The 13,660-nt window shown below is 48.1% G+C and overlaps 1 long non-coding RNA gene and 2 other non-coding genes across 3 annotated transcripts; 2 read left to right on the plus strand and 1 right to left on the minus strand.

Moving 5' to 3' along the window:
• Window positions 1-1,010: 1,010 nt before the first annotated feature.
• On the plus strand, window positions 1,011-1,199 carry LOC139177899 (U2 spliceosomal RNA). The gene has a single exon (XR_011562363.1). It is a non-coding gene; the product is annotated as a U2 spliceosomal RNA (small nuclear RNA).
• Window positions 1,200-7,323: 6,124 nt separating this feature from the next.
• On the minus strand, window positions 7,324-8,318 carry LOC139177764 (uncharacterized). The gene is made up of 2 exons (XR_011562250.1): window positions 7,931-8,318; window positions 7,324-7,585 (listed from the first exon to the last, which is right to left on the minus strand). It is a non-coding gene; the product is annotated as an uncharacterized lncRNA (long non-coding RNA).
• Window positions 8,319-8,420: 102 nt separating this feature from the next.
• LOC139177894 (U2 spliceosomal RNA) lies at window positions 8,421-8,611 on the plus strand. The gene has a single exon (XR_011562358.1). It is a non-coding gene; the product is annotated as a U2 spliceosomal RNA (small nuclear RNA).
• Window positions 8,612-13,660: the final 5,049 nt, after the last annotated feature.

Raw genomic sequence — 13,660 nt, forward strand, 5'->3', positions numbered from 1 at the left:
GAGTCAGTTCGGAGAAGGCAATGGCATCCCACTCCAGTACTTTTGCCTGGAAAATCCCATGGACGGAAGAGCCTGGTAGGCTACAGTCCATGGGGTCACTAGAGTCGGACACGACTGAGCGACTTCACTTTCACTTTTCACTTTCATGCATTGGAGAAGGAAATGGCAACCCACTCCAGTGTTCTTGCCTGGAGAATCCCAGGAACGGGGAAGCCTGGTGGGCTGCCGTCTCTGGGGTCACACAGAGTCGGACACGACTGAAGCGACTTAGCAGCAGCAGCAGCGGCAGAGTCGGTTAGGAGGAGGGGCGACTGTGATAGTTTCACAGACCCTGCAGCTCTCTAGCGGCTTAGCGGAGAACGGAGGAAAGACAAGTGCGCCCGCCTGGTGACCCCGGGGTCTCAGTTAAGGAGCCTAGCCGTTACGAGCGGGACGGAGACCCGTTCTCAGGCAAGGCGGTTCCTGCCTCTCCCCTCCCCCGCCCTCGTAATTCTCTCTCTGCTCAAACTCTGGGCTCTGTCTGCCTGGCGGCCCCCGACAAACCCTAATTTCCCAAATGCACAGTCATGATGACCCAGGATTTGTTTTGCGAGCAAGCCGGCCGGTCTCGTGCTGCAGCTCCCTCCATCGACCCCCTGAGGCGGCCAACTGCAAAACTCCTGCGTTTTCCCCGGAGCTGGAAAGTGTGCGGCGAGCACAGCGACCTCCAGCGCCACAGCAGCTTCTGCAGAGCGGCCGGGGCCGGGAGGACCGACGGTGCCGAGAGCCGAGCTGGACGGTGGTGGTCACGCCCCTGGGGGGCGGGGCATGTAAATTAGGGCCCTCCTCTGCGGAAAGATGGGCAGGGGTGCAAAAAGGGATGTGAATGTTATAGAGAACAAGTGCAGTTTCACTGTTCTGGAACAGACATAGGAGAGTAAGCCAGAAATGTCCACTGAGGGTTGGGGTGCTCACCGTGCATTTACTGGAGCTGAAGGGAGGACGGTGATAGCTAGGACAGAGCCTATGGCATCGCTTCTCCGCCTCTTGGCTACGATCAAGTGTAGTATCTTCTTATCAGTTTAATATGTGATATGCCCTTTATCTGAGGACAATATATTAAGTGGGTTTTTGGAGTAGGGAGTGGGAATAGGAGCTTGCTTTGTTCACTCCACAGACAGACCTTGTCTTGCAGTACTTCCAGTAATCATGCACCCCTCTCAGGGAAACGAGAAAGTATGAACAATACACTTGTTACATCTTTTTCAATGTCTTCCTCATCTTTTTGTTACTGGGTACACATCTATATGGGGCTTTCTGTTTTGTTTTGCAAATGTGTGTTATTCTATTTTCTTGTTTGGGCAGTTTAATTAGGAGTACTATTTCTTGTAAGGACTATATCCATGCACCAATTTTATGTTAAATTTCTCTTTTATATTTCAAAGCACTGTAATAAGGCTGTTTCCAGCTCCCTTAGTAGTTTTGTTTGTCTTTACTACTGGATTATTTCTTTTATCCAGTGACAAGGCACTGCTCTCAACACCTAACAGAACTTTGAAACGATTCAGGGTTGCTGGAGTCCCCAGGGGAAGACTCTCAGCTCTGGGAATTTTTTAAATTCAAGATTCCACCCAAGTGTGCTTTTCCTAAAAGAAGAAACTGAAGAACAGAAAGATTAAGAAGCTTGTCCAAAGTCACCCAGATAGAAATTAGCAGAAATGAGCTGTGAACAATCGTTGTACAGCAGAAAACATCTACATTTCCTGGGCCTCACACCCAAGAAGGAAATTGTCATTTGATTATCTGATAAGGGTGCTGAAACTGGCAATCTCACCCCACCTTTCATCCTTTGCCTTCGCCAGGAAAGGTGTTGATGAACAAATGGGAAGGAGGTAGTGGGACAAGTTGGGGGTGAAGGAAGGGGCCCAGTTTGTCAGGACAACACCAGGTTGTGGGCTTACCCAAGTCCAGTCTCCTTTAAATGGGAACTCCAGTCCCCACTTCCAAATCCAGCCTGGGGCCCAGGGAGCCTTCCTCCATTAGTGATCATTTTATTTCCTGGCAGCCTCACCTCTGCAGCCCTTTCTGTCCACAAGATCACAGCCCAGAACATAGTGCACTGGAGGATACGCTACAGAGAATATTTGAACATTCTTACTTTAAGCATTCACAGATGGAGTGCCCGTCAGGTTGAAGGTCTCAGTGCCTGCCCTCATGAAATGGACATTATAAAGAAGAAGTGGGAGAGACACACAATGACTCAAGAGGCTCATTTCAGATAGTGATACAAGCCATGAAGGGAAACAGGGAAATATGCTGGAGAGTGACTGGTGAGAGAGCTATTTTACATGGGGGAGAGGTGCTCATGAAAGCCTCTCCAATGGTGACATCAGAGGCAAGATTAATTGGCCAAGAGTCAAGGAAGAATTCCAGACAGAAGGACAGACTAGCTGGCACCTATCTAGTTCCTCCCATTGGCTCCTTGTCCTGGGTCAGATTCCAGTTGCTGACTGATGTTCTTCGTCAGAGCTGGATCCCCACCAGACTAAGCGCTGAGCCCAGAAGCTGGTTCTTCACAACCACAGCTCTGCAATGCCCAGCACGGTGCTGGCCACACAGTAGGCAATCAGAACATCTTCCATGTTTCATGACTACATGATGGATTGACTAAATATACTCAAGAAGTTCCTTGAGTGTCGGAACCAAGCACCCAGCCTTAACTGGGAGTTTCCTGGTCTGTGGTCCTTGAGACCTTGGGGGTTGGGAGGGATACCTATAAAACCCTGCACGTTCAGGAAAGGTCTGGTAATACTGAACCCTCACGACTTTACTGGGGAGGAGAGAGTTCTTGGAGGAGAAAGTCAGAGGCCATGGGAGGGATGGAACTGGAGAGAGAGGCTGTCCCCACCCCCACCAAAGCCTGGTGGGTTGAACCCTGGACTGATAGTCATCATGAGTCCTGCCCTGTCAAGTAAACTGCCTTGGAAAAGCCACCTCGCCCTGGGAGCCTTGGTTTCCTCTGCATGCAATGAGGACCTTAGATGATTCCAGGTCGCTTTCCCCAAAACAGCCCAGGCTCTGGAATAGGGGAAAGTACAGGATGGGTGGAGCTCACCTGGGAAGCAGCTGAGGACATCCTTGTCTCCACAGCATCCCAACCAAGTACCTGAGTGCACAACTGAAGGGAGGAGAGGAGTCTGCAGGTAGAGGGATGGGGAGGGGAGTGGAGGTCCAGGAGCGGCTTCAGACTGGAAATCACAAAGAGCCATATTTCGAATCCCACCTATGCTTCCTCAAGAATAAAACAAAGAGGGAATTCCCTGGCTGTCCACTGGTTACAATTCTTTTCTTCCACAGCACAGGGCACAAGTTACATCCCTGGTTGGGGATCTAACATCCCAAGGTCAAAAATAAATAAATAAATAAATAAATTAATTAATTAATATATAAAATGGGGAAAACACAACCTACTAATTAGTCTGAGTGTGAAAAAAAAAAGAAAGAGAAATTGTGGGAAGGGGGTCTTAGAGACCCTTTTCTCTGGCCAGGGGCCCATTCAGAAGCAACTCATCCAAAACCAAGTCCCAGAGTTCAGGCCAGGGCGGAAAAGGAGCAGATGCTGCCCCCTGGTGGATGAGTCTGTCACTGCCTAAGTCTGAAGAAAAGGGGAGGAGTCAAGTTGGATCTTCCCTGGTGGCTTAGACGGTAAAGTGTCTGCCTACGATGCATGAAACCTGGGTTCAATCCCTGGTTCGGGAAGATCTCCTGGAGAAGGAAATGGCAACCTGCCGGGAGCCAGCGTGAGGAACTCCGCCCGTGGCAAAGGTCATGAGGAAGGAGGCTCGGCATACGCAAAGGCGGGATCGAGCCTCAGGAGTCCCCCTGGAAATTCTCAAGCATCTACCCCCAAAACCAGAGTCTGCCTATTTTCTGCTTTGTGGTCTCACCTACACCTCTGACTTTATGGGGGGCTGTCCCCCACTACCTCTCTCTGAAAAAAGAATTACCTTACAGCTCCAGTTAATAAAGTTCCTGGGTGTGATAGTGTTTCAACCTACAAACTCCTTTGGAAGTCCTCTAGCCTGCCTGAATAGGTTTTTCCAGCCACATGTGATGTTCAGAGCCTCCCAACTGTGAGAGGCATGAGATGTTCTAAACTGTCTAAATACAGATTCCTTTGAGCAGTTAAAAGATTGATTAGAAATTGTATTGGTGAAGGGTTTTTCACTTATTGGGCCAATGTTTGCTGCTAAGTCTCCATATCCCTTACCTGCTGTGTCCCTGGCAGTGTATTGATTAATATACTTGGTGTAAGTAGTAGCTTTAATGTTTGTAACCTTGGACCCTTGAGTTAATTCTTTTTGTTGTTATAGCCCACCACACCTTTGCTCTGTAGGAATGCAACTTTATCTAATGCTTTTGGAGGGTGGCGCCTGACTAATCACCTTTAGAGAAAAATAAGTTTTCTGAAGAAAGGGTCTTAAAATGTTAACAGGTCTTCGGGCCAGAAGATGATGAAAATCACCTAAACTTTTGCATATGGTAAGTTTGCAGGAAGAAAGCCTGGCTTACTGCATGACTCTACCCCTTTCCCCATTATCCTCTATGCATAACTTAAGGTATAAAAACTACTTTGGAAAATAAGGTGTGGGCCTTGTTCACCGAAGCTTGGTCTCCCCATGTCTTTCTTTCTCTCACTTTCTGGCTGAATTATTCAGCCTCTTTTCTCCACTAAATTTTCTCACTGAGCTATCCTTATTTAACCACTCTTTATATCTTTAACATTTAAGTAAGCTGTTGTTTCCTGATCACCAAAGCCGTCTCCCTTCGAATTCCCTGGATCCACCGGGGCTGGTCCCCGGCAGCAACCCACTCCAGTATTCTTGCCTGGAAAATCCCATGGACGGAGGAACCTGGTTAGGCTATAGTCCATGGGGTCGCAAAGAGTCAGACACGACTGAGCGACTTCACTCACTGACTTCACTCAAGTTGGACAGGTTCCTTTCTTTCCTTCTGGGGTCTTTTTGTTTGTTTCTTTTTCTGGCCATGCCACCCAGTTTGTGGGATCTTAAATCCCCTACCAGGTATTGAAAGCGTGGAGTTCTAACCTCTGAACTGCCAGGGAATTCCCCTGGAGTCATCCTTTCAGACAGGACCTTCACTTCAGTTTGAGGTTGAGAATGGAAAAGCCACCCTTTTCAAACGGTTTTTGTGGAGGTAAGATCAAATGTAAATGAACATTTTCTGGGCAGGAAATTTGATTTCAGTGACATTTCTTATGTTTTTGCTGCTGCTGCTAAGGCACTTCAGTCATGTCCGACTCTGTGCGACCCCATAGACGGCAGCCCACCAGGCTCCCCCGTCCCTGGGATTCTCCAAGCAAGAACACTGGAGTGGGTTGCCATTTCCTTCTCCACTGCATGAAAGTGAAAGTGAAGTTGCTCAGTCGTGTCCGACTCTTAGCGACCCCATGGACTGCAGCCCACCAGGCTCCTCCGTCCATGGGATTTTCCAGGCAAGAGTACTGGAGTAGGGTGCCATTGCCTTCTCTGTCTTATGCTTTTACAAGGGCCTAATAGCTGGTGCTGGGAAGGCAGAGGCTGGAGGAGGCTGGAGGGTGGAGAAGGTTATGAAGAGGCAGTTGCAGCAGGTTGTAATGTCTTAGGAGACAGATCCACATGGGGACAGATTCCAGCATCCATCTGCACAGGACATGGGCACCTGGGGAGACCTTGGCCTCAGGAGGGCTGTTAGGTGATCAGCAAGAAACAGCAGTCAGAGCCCCAAGAGGGTGACAGTGTCATGGGAGCAATAGCTAACAACTTTGAGGGAGGAGGAACAAGCCCACCAGAGAGAGACAGAGAGGTGAGTTGAGGGGAGAGAATCAGGCTCACGCTCTGCAGGGAACTCGCTGTCGGCCAGTTATCCAAGCTGAGAGATTCTTTAGAACGTTCACAATAGGGGCCAATCCCCAGAGAATTTATAGGTTTAATTAAAAAAAAGAAAGAAAAAAAAAAAGAATTTACTTATCTGGCTGTATCTGGTCTTGGTTGTGGCACACAGGCTCCTGAGCACTCAGACTTAGTTGCCTTGAAGCATGGGGGAATCTTAGGGCCAGACCACGAATCAAACTGTGTCCCCAGCATAGGGAGGCGAATACTTAACCACTGGACCACCAGAAAGTCCCTGATTCAGCTTCTTAATTTCATAGATTTCTGTCAAGTCACCCATGTTGTTTGACCCACACTGGGGGGGGCATAGCTTTGAATGGATGCATGCTCAAATTTGGGAATTTGCCAGTGTCATGTAGAGGACTTGATAAAAACAGAGCTGGGGCCTCCTTCCAGAATTTCTGATCAAGAAATTTGAGGAATTTGTCAGGCCCAAGCTAAGCACATTATACATTGTCTCATTGGACCCTCAACCATTCATTCAACACTTATTCATCAAGAGTCAAGTACGTTCAGAGCACTACCATAGGTGCTGATAATACACCTGCAAACAAAATATTTACCATCAAGGTGAAAGACAATACAGGACTAATGGCTGTATATTTGTGAATATACTCATATTCTATGTCTGTGTCCATATCCACATGTGTATCTATGCCACGTGAGCATCATGGGTGTCAAAGCAACTTGGCAGCCCAGCAGAAACATAAGACCAGGGAAAGTGGGATATGAAACAGGAATCCTCAGGGTGAGTAGGCAGAGATAGTTCACAAGACTGTAAATTGGAATCAAATGCCTATTTTACAGGCAAGAAGTAACTTTCCCTAGGGTATACTCATCAAGACATCCCCCTGTGCTTTCATTTCCACGGGTAGATTCACTAGTACCCGCATCAGAGAGGCATTCTTATCATCCCCAGTTAGAATATCAGGACCCCTGGTTAGCAGGATGCTTGAATGCAACTCCTGACTTCTTTTCACATTAGGCAACTTTCTTAGCCTCTCAGCACTTCCATCTGTAACAATGCTTTCAAGAAATATATGTCACAAACATAACTTTCTCCCCTTAGGCCACGCTGTGTGGCTTTTGGGATCCCAGTTCTCCAACCAAGGATGGAACCTGGGCTCCTGCACTGAAAATACTGAAGCCTAACCACTGGAGCACCAAGGAATTCCCTTGCCCAGGTAAATTGAAATATTCTTAAGGCATATAAAAAATAAAGAGGAGTGAGTGAAATTAAGTTTAATACGTTCTTTACTCAAGATTTCTCAAATTCTGGTGGTCCAGTGGTTAGAACTCCATGCTTCCCAATGACAAGGGCAGGGGTTCCATCCCTCTTCCAGTTCTGGCAAACCCTTGCAAACCCCCCACAAATAAAACACAATATCTAAAATATCATTTCAATATGTAATTAATATCATCATTACAGAGATTTTTTTTTTTACAATTTTTAATATTAAGTTTTAAATCCCCATGTGTTTTTTCCACTTTCAGTACCTCTGAATTGGGAGAAACCACCAGCCCAGAGTTCCCTGGCTGCATGTGGTTAGTGGCTGTGACGGCTCAGATCAATAGAATGTTTCCTGTTGTTTAGTCTGTGTGTCCAGCTGTTTCGGTCCTTGTGACCCGCCAGGCTCCTGCGTCCATGGGATTTCCTAGGCAAGAACACAGTCGTGGGTTTCAATTTCCTCCTCTAGGGGATTTTTCCGACTCAGGAATCGAGCCCGTGATTCCTGTCTTGCAGGCGGATTCTTGACAATCTGAGCCACCAGCGAAGCCCACAGCTGATGAGGGGCAGGGAAACGAGGGTCTAGGCGGAGGGAGCTTTCGGTAGGAGGCCCGGGATCGGTTTGGTTGTAGAAGCACCGAAGGACAAAGGCGCTGGAGTTGGAGTGAACCCCTCCCGCGGCCCGGCCCCGCCCTCCGCATCCACACGCCTCCTCCCTTCCCCACTGTGGGCCATCCGCCTTCCGCCTGGCAGGGAAGCCCCCTCCACACACCCGACCCTACGGAGCCCCTCTCTCCGCAGGAGGAAGCCTGAGTAACACACTGCAGTCCGGACGTTTCTGGCGAATCAGTCTTGCGACCTTGTCTTGCGACAGCTCGTCGCACGGGTCCCTCTCGCCGGCCACCCCGCACCCGCACCGGTCGGGTCTCTCCTCTCCACCAGCACCAAGGAGGAGCTCCCCTGCCGCCGCCCCGAGGCCGTCCCCAGGGTGCTGCGGTCCCGCCGGAGCCACGCCTTCTTGGCGACAGAGGGCGGGGCATGCAGATGCAGATTCCGCCCGAGAACCACAAAGCCACGGCAGATGCGGGATTTCTCTTTTACAATGTGGAGAATCCAACTTCTGCTCGAGAGTCTGGTGTAGTGCCGCCATAACACTGTCAACGAGGCAAAGGAAGGGAGACCTGGAGTGAGCGGGGACCCGGTCACACTGAGTGCAACGTGCACGACAGCCGGACGGTGACAGCGGCGGGCGGTGCCACACTATCGCTTCTCGGCCTTTTGGCTAAGATCAAGTGTAGTATCTGTTCTTATCAGTTTAATATCTGATACGTCCTCTATCCGAGGACAATATATTAAATGGGTTTTTGGAGCAGGGAGTTGGAATAGGAGCTTGCTCCGTCCACTCCACGCATCGACCTGGTATTGCAGTACTTCCAGGAACGGTGCACCCCCTCGGGGACACAGACGGAAGTGTCCAAAAGCAGAATCTGGTCCTTTCCTGTATAGGATTTGGCTATCTCAGGGAGGTTTTTTTTGGTTTGTTTACATCCTTTTTTCTTTCTTCCTGGCAGGAGGCATGAGATCTTCTGTCTACTCAACCCTGATTTACTTCTTTCTATGTCTTTAATGTTACTTCTGTAATCATGTTTTCTGACTTCAGGCAGTTCCTGCAGAAAGCCACCAAGATCCACCTGCAGTCTAGGTTAAAATGATGGGTTTACGGCTCAGTGTGTGTGTTGTTTATACTGAGATTTCATTTATACAGGTCACTGCCCGACAAAGAGAGATGAGTACCATTGCAGAAGTTGTGTTATTACTTGGAGTTAATACTTAGAAAAGAAAGGGCCTAAAGTAAGAGCCACTGTGTCTTTTAGATATACAAGGCAGGCTCTTCAGCTCAGCACAAAGTTCAAATCAAAATAAGCCAGAAGGAATGACTCTTCCTTCCTAGCCCAGTGATTAAGAATCCACTTGCCAATGGCAAGGGATGGGTTCAAATATTGGTCCAGGAAGATTTCACATGCCCTGAGACAACTAAGCCTCTTTATCACAACTACTGAGCCTGTACTCCAGAGCCCATAAACCACAATTAGAGAGTAGCCCCCGCTGCCAATTAGAGAAGACTCTAGCATTAATGAAGACCCAGTGCAGTCAAAAATAAAAAACCCTCAATAGTAAAAACACTAAGGTCATGACATCTGGTCCCATCACTGCATTGCTAATTGAACGGGGGAAATGTGGAAGCAGTGACAGATTTCCTCTTCTTGGGCCCTAAAATCACTGAGGATGCAGCCAGGAAATCAGAAAATGATTGCTTCTTGGCAGGAAAGCTATGACAACCTAGACAGCGTGTTAAAAAGCAAAGACATCACTTTATCGACAATGGTCCCTATAGTCAAGGCTGTGGTCTTTCCAGTAGTCATTTAGGGATGTGAGAGCTGGACTATAAAGGTGTCAGAGGCCGAAGAACTTTGGAACTGTGGTGCTGGAGAAGACTCCTGAGAGTCCCTTGGACCACAAGGAGATGAAACCAGTCCGTCTTAAAGGAAATCAACCCTGAATTGTCCTTGGAAAGACTGATGCTGAAGCTGAAGCTCCAATACTTTGGCCACCTGATGGGAAGAACCCACTCCCTGGAAAAGACTGTGATGCCGGGAAAGATTGAAGGCAGGAGAGGAAGACAGAGGATGAGATGGTTGGATGGCATCACCACATCAATGGACATGAATTTGAGCAACTCCAGGAGATACTGAAGGACCAGAAAGTCTGGGCATGATGCAGTCTACAAGGTTGCAAAGAGTCAAACAGGACTTAGCAACCGAACATGAAACAACACCAGATCCTCTGTGCCAGGACTTTTTAGTAAATGGATGTTTGGAGCAGGGAGTTGGAATAGAACTTTACTCCATCCACTCCACCCATTGACCTGGTATGGTAGTACCTGCAGGAATAGTGCACCCCTCTCAGGGGAAAGAGAAAGTATGAACAACAGGCTTGTTACATCTTTTTCAGTGTTTTCCTTGTTTTGCTCTGGGTACCTGTCTCGTGAAGGTTTCTGTTTTATCAATGTGTGATTTTCTGTTGCCCTGTTGGGGCAGTTTACTTAGGAGTACTGTTTCTTGTGAGGGTCATATCCATGGAGCAACATTATGCAAAATTTCCTTTAACTTTCAAAACACTGTATACGGAGCTGCCAGATCATTTACTACTTTTGTTTCTTTTTAACACGGGATTATTTCTTCTATCCTGTGGACAAGGCCCTGCTCCCAACACCCAACATCTCTGAAACAGTGTGGGTTTGCTGGAGTCCTCAGGGGAAGACCCTCAGGTCTAGGAATTTTTTAAATTCTCGGCTCCACCCAAGTGTATTTTCTCTAAAAAAAGAAACTGAAGAACAGAAAGGTTAAGTAACTTGTGAAAGTCACCCAGCTAGAAATTAGCTGAAGTGGACTGTGAACAATATCTGATTCACAGATCTTGTTTCCTCGACAATCTTTGAAACTTCCTAGCTCCTCTCTTACATCTCCTGGGCCTCTCACCCAAGGGGGAAACTGTCACTTGATTAAAGATAAGACACCTGAAACTGGCAGTCTCTCCTCCATCCATCATCCTCTGCCTTTGCCAGGAAAGGTGTTGATAAACAAATGGCAAGGAGGAGGTGAAGGAAGGGACCCAGTTTGTCAGGGCAACACCGGGGCCTGGCCCAGTCCAGTATCCTTTAAATGCGAATTCCAGTCCCCATCTCCACATCCAGCCTGGAGCCCATGGAAACTTCCTCCATTAATGACCATTTTGTTTCCCTGCAGCCTCATTTCTGCAGACCTTGTCCACAAGATCACAGCCCAGGACAGAATGCATTGGAGGATTTCCTAAAGAGAACATTCAAACATTCTTACTTTGAGGATTCATGGATGGAGTGCCTGCCAGGTTGAAGGCCTCAGTGAAATGGATCGGGACCTGCCCTCATAGAGTGAACATTATAGTGAGAAATAGGGAGAGACAGACAATGACTCTCGAGAGTCATTTCAGACAGTGACATAAGCCATCGAGGAAAATAAAACGGAAATGTTCTGGACAGTGACTGGGGGGAGAGCTACTTTACATGGGGGAGGGGTGCTCATGAAGGCCTCTCCAGTGGTGATATCAGACGCAAGTTTAAGTGGCCAGGAGGCAAAGAAACATTCCAGACAGTAGGACAGACTAGCTAGAACCTACCGCTTCCTCATATTGGCTCCCTGACCTGGGTCAGATTCCAGCTGCTGAGTGGAGGGTCTTCCTCAGAGCTGTCTCCCCACCAGACTAAGCGCTGAGCCCAGAAGCTGGTTCTTCTCAGCCGCAGCTCTGCAGTGCCCAGCACTGTGCCTGACATACAGCAGGCAATCAGGAAATCCTCCATAATTCATGACTATATGATGGATTGACTAAACGTACTCAAGAGTTTCCTTGAGTGTGGGAACCAAGCACCCAGCCTTAGCCGGGAGTTTCCGGGTCTCCGGTCCCCGACACTTTGGGGGTTGGGAGGGATACCTATAAAACCCTGTACTTTCAGGCAAGGTCTGGGTAATACTGAACCCTCAGGCCTTTACTGGGGAGAGGGATTTCTTAGAGGAGAAAAACAGACGCCATGGGAGGGATGACTCTGGAGAGAGAGGCCCCCTCAAGGCCTGGTGGGCTGAACCCTGGGCTGAGAGTCATCATGACTCCTGTCCTGACAACTGAACTGGCTTGGAAAAGCCACCTCCCCTTGGGAGTCTTGGTTTCCTCAGCACGTAATGAGGGGCTTAGATGATTCCAGGTCCCTTTCCCCAGGACAACTCAGGCTCTGGAGTAGGGGAGGGTACAGGATGGGTGGAGCTCTCCTAGGAAGCAGCTGAGGACATCCTTGTTTCCACTGCATCCCAACTGACAACCTGAGTGCACAACTGAAGGGAGGAGAGGAGTCTGCAGGAGGAGGGGTGGGAGGGGAGACGAGGTCCACGAGCAGCTTCCACCAGGGAATCACATGGACAATGAATTTCAAATTCCCGCTTTGCTTCCTCAAGAATACACATTGGAGAGGGAATTCCCCAGTGGTCCAGGGTTAGAATTCTGTTCTTCCACTGTACAGGACACGGGTTACATTCCTGGTTTGGGAAATAAGATGCCAAGGCCAAGAAAAGAAAAATAAAATGGGGGAAACACAACCTACTACTAAGATGAATGTGAAAAGAAAAACTGTGGGAAGGGGCCCCTTAGAGACCCTTTTCTCCCTACCAGGGGCCCATTCGGACGCAACTCATCCAAAACCGAGTCCCAGAGCCCAGGCCAGAGCAGAAAAGGGGCAGATGCTGCCCCCTGGTGGTTCGGTCTGTCACTGCCCAAGTCTGAAGCAAAGTGGTGTGAAGTTGAACAGGTTCCTTTCTCTCCTGGGGTTTTTGGTTCGTTTCTTTCTCTGGCCATGCCACCGGGCTTGTGGGATCTTAGATCCCTTAGCCGGTATTGAACCCTTGCCTTTGGCAGTGAAAGTGTGGAGTTCTAACCTCTGAACTGCCAGGGAAAACCCCTGGAGTCTCCTTTTCAGACCGGACCTTCACTGCAGTTTGAGGTTGGGAATGCAATAGCCAGCCTTTTCAAGTGGTTTTTGCGGAGGTATGATCAGATGTATGATCTCCAAGCCAGGCTTCAGCAATACGTGAACCATGAACTTCCAAATGTTTAAGCTGGTTTTAGAAAAGGCAGAGGAACCAGAGATCAAATTGCCAACATCCACTGGATCATTGAGAAAGCAAGAGAGTTCCAGAAAAACATCTAGTTCTGCTTTATTGACTATGCCAAAGCCTTTGACTGTGTGGATCACAGTAAACTGTGGAAAGTTCTGAAACAGACGGGAATACCAGACCACCTGATCTGCCTCTTGAGAAACCTATATGCAGGTCAGGAAGCAACAGTTAGAACTGGACATGGAACAACAGACTGGTTCCAAATAGGAAAAGGAGTACGTCAAGGCTGTATCTTGTCACCCTGCTTATTTAACTTGTATGCAGAGTACATCATGAGAAACGCTGGGCTGGAGGAAGCACAAGCGGGAATCAAGATTGCCGGGAGAAATATTAATAACCTCAGATATGTAGATGACACCACCCTTATGGCAGAAAGTGAAGAAGAACTAAAGAGCCTCTTGATGAAAGTCAAAGAGGAGAGTGAAAAAGTTGGCTTAAAGCTCAACATTCAGAAAACGAAGATCATGACATCTGGTCCCATCACTTCATGGCAAGTAGATGGGGAAACAGTGGCTGACTTTATTTTTCTGGGCTCCAAAATCACTGCAGATGTTGTTTCCAGCCATGAAATTAAAAGACGCTTACTCTCTGGAAGGAAAGTTATGACCAACCTAGATAGCATATTGAAAACCAGAGACATTACTTTGTCAACAAACGTCCGTCTAGTCAAGGCTATGATTTCTCCAGTAGTCATTTGAGAGTTGGACTATAAAGAAAGCTGAGCGCCGAAGAGTTGATGCTTT

The sequence above is a fragment of the Bos indicus genome, chromosome 19 (assembly GCF_029378745.1).
Source record: "Bos indicus isolate NIAB-ARS_2022 breed Sahiwal x Tharparkar chromosome 19, NIAB-ARS_B.indTharparkar_mat_pri_1.0, whole genome shotgun sequence".
NCBI lineage: Eukaryota > Metazoa > Chordata > Mammalia > Artiodactyla > Bovidae > Bos > Bos indicus.